The sequence below is a fragment of the Corvus kubaryi genome, unplaced genomic scaffold, assembly GCF_017639235.1.
Source record: "Corvus kubaryi isolate FWS band 111438036 unplaced genomic scaffold, C.kubaryi_AGA036_p1.0 37237, whole genome shotgun sequence".
Classification (NCBI taxonomy): Eukaryota; Metazoa; Chordata; class Aves; order Passeriformes; family Corvidae; genus Corvus; species Corvus kubaryi.
In genome coordinates, this window is record NW_024581068.1 from 280874 (window position 1) to 284047 (window position 3174).

General features: G+C 53.4%; 1 protein-coding gene across 1 annotated transcript in view; it reads left to right on the forward strand.

Moving 5' to 3' along the window:
• The window catches only part of TACR1 (tachykinin receptor 1), a 15905-nt gene that overhangs the window by 2637 nt on the left and 10094 nt on the right, over nt 1–3174 (forward strand). The window lies entirely within an intron of this gene.

Genomic DNA, 3174 nt, shown 5'->3' on the forward strand with positions numbered 1-3174 from the left:
CTGGGAATAGGATTGGGAATGGGGAGAGCTGGGAATGGGATTGGGAACAGGGAGAGCAGAAATTTGGGATTGGGAACCAGGAGAGATGGGAATGGGATTGTGAACAGGGAGAGCCGGAGCCGGGATCGGGAGCGGCAGGGCCGGGTTGGGGTTTCAGCCACAGCTGGGATGGGGCTGGAATTCCCGATTTCCACCAAAACTCAGGGAGACAGCATGGAATGAGCCTCACGTTCCCAAAGTCCGGCAGAGTGATGGGATCCGGAGCGAGGGCTGGGATGAGCGGGATTCTCCCCCAATCCTCTGCATCCCCGCTCCCCACAGGCAGTTCCTGAGACATCTCTGCCAGAGGATATGGAATGGCCTTGGAAAAACTTGGAAAAGCCACCACGGAGCAAGTGGGGATTGTGGTTTGATCCATAAAATCTGGGAATCCTGGAATGGGTGGAAAGGGACCTCAAATCCCATCCAATGCCACCTCCCACCATCTCAGGATGCTCCAAGCCCTGTCCGGCCTGGCCTGGGACACTTCCAGGGATCCAGGGGAATCCACAGCTTCTCCGGGAATTCCCCCAGTGGGGGGTTTTTTTTGCGGGATCCGTCGTGGATTTGTGCAGGATTTTCGCTGGAAGTTCCTCCATCCCCTCCTTCCCTGGAGCTGCTCCAGCCTGGGCACGAAACAAAAACAACGGGAAGTTGTTCCGAACACTCCCAACAATCGCAGGAAATTCGGGATTGGGGCTGGCACCGGAGCAGCTCAACAAAATCCTGAAGAATTCAGGGCCCAGCAGCTCCCTCGCTCCCGAATTCCTGCCCCGTCCTTTGTTCGGGATGCGTCAGTGCCAGAGCACTTCCGATGTCCCTTCCTGGCTCCCGGCTCCCCCTTGGAATGGGTTCTCTTGGAAAACAGGCAAGAAATCCATTTTTTCCCGATTTTCCGGGAAAAGCAGCGGTGCCCACGCTGATTTCCAGCCGCACTCAGAATAAAATCCCAACTCTGGCCTTCCCTAAGTCGGGATTTCCATGGAGCATCCCAGGATAACGCTGGCGTTCCCTCTCTCACTGGGAATCCCCAGCCTCCCGCAAACGGATGGAGGAGGAAATTCCCATGAGGATAAATACCCAGGAATGCAGCCCAGGGGGCAGAACGGGGGAAAATCTCCTCTCTGATCCCAAAACTCGGAGTGAATCCAGCCAAAATCCTTCCAAGGGAGCAAATCCGGGAGAATTTGGGATGTGGGACCGGAAAAAAAATTCCCCCTTTTTCTGCAGAGCTTCTTTTTGAAGCAGCTGGAATTTGGAGTGGGAATAAGCTCCTGCAATTCCCAGATAAAGCTGCTTGTTAAAAATTCCCTCTCCGGACTCCAGCAGGAATCCCACCGGGATCGCCGTTATTTATTATCTGTATTTTTGTTAATATCGATTTTCCCTTTTTTTTCCAGTTCGGCTGGGTTATCCAATTATCCCAGGTGCCCTGAAATCCATGAAGTTGCCAGGAACAAGCTCCATGGGGAAAATCTGGGATCTCCAAACTTCCCTCCCTCACCACAGCTCCCGAAATTCCCAGTCCTGCAGCCATCCCCACCCCCAAATCCCACGTTTTTAGCAGAAAAATCCGCTCGGGAAACTGAAATCCCAGGCTGGATATCGGGAATATTTTCCAGCTCATTCCCATTCCCTGCTTTTCCCAGGAGGTGATTTTTGCAGGAAGAACCCTCCAGAGAGGACAAATTTTAGCAGTTAATTAATTAATTAATGATTAACACAGGGCACCAGGCCGGGCTTTTCTTTAAGCCTGGCTTAAAGGACATCTGGGCTTGGCAGGGCAGGGCTTTGATCTGCTCCTGGTGTTGTGGAATCCCAGAATCTGGAATATTCGGGAGCATCGGGGAAGTGAAGGAAAGGCAGGGATTGGGGCCGGAGGAGCGAAGCAGCTTTGTGAATTCCCAAAAAAAATTCCAGCGTCACGGAAACGCCACCAAAAGCCCAGGAAGCTGCTGGGAACCCAGCGGGGAGCGGGATCGGAGCGTGGATTTCCCAGCTGGGCTCGGGAAGGCGGGACCGGGGATGGAGACAGGAATGGCTCGGGAAGGAGTCACTGATCCCAGGCCCTGATCCCATGGCTTTAATTCCCACGGAATTAAAGCCCCCCCGGGATCCCTCGGGTGTAAATCCCATCCAAATCAAATCCCCATTTCCCCCACTTTTCCTACGGGAAGAGGAGAGCGTTTGGAATTCCCTGGGTGGTAAAGGTGGAACTGGGATGGAGTAGGAGTGCTTGGGTGGCTCCCAAGGGCAGGAAAGTTCGGATTTAGCTGGGTTTGGGGGGAATTGGGGGGCTCATAAACCTGGAATAGGATCCTGGAATGGGCCATTCCATTGATCCCATTCCATGGATCCGATCCCATCCCATGGATCCCATCCCATCCCATGGATCCCATTGATCCCATCCCATCAATCCCATTCCCATCCCACTGACCCCATTCCCATCCCACAGATCCCACTGATCCCATTCTCATCCCACTGATCCCATTCCCATCCCATGGATCCCATTGATCCCATCCCATTGATCCCATTCCATTGTATCCCATTCCATGGATTCCATCCCATCCCATCCCATCCCACTGATCCCATTCCCATCCCATGGATCCCATTGATCCCATTCCATGGATCCCATCCCATTGATCCTATTCCCATTCCATTGATCCCATTCCCATCCCATCCCATCCCATGGATCCCATCCCATCCCATAGATCCCATTGATCCCATCAATCCCATCCCATCAATCCCATGGATCCCATCCTATCAATCCCATCCCATGGGTCCCATCCTATCCCACAGATCCCATCCCATCAATCCCATCCTATCCCATGGATCCCATCCCATCCTATGGATCCCATCCCATTGATCCCATCCTATCCCATCCCATCAATCCCATCCATCCCATCCTATGGATCCCATCCCACAGATCCCATCCCATGGATCCCACAGATCCCATCCCATGGATCCCATCCCATGGATCCCATCCCACGGATCCCATCCCACAGATCCCATCCCATCGATCCCATCGATCCCATCCCATCAATCCCATCCCATGGATCCCATCTTATCCCACAGATCCCATCCCATTCTATGGATCCCATCCCACTCTATGGATCCCATCCTATGGATCCCATC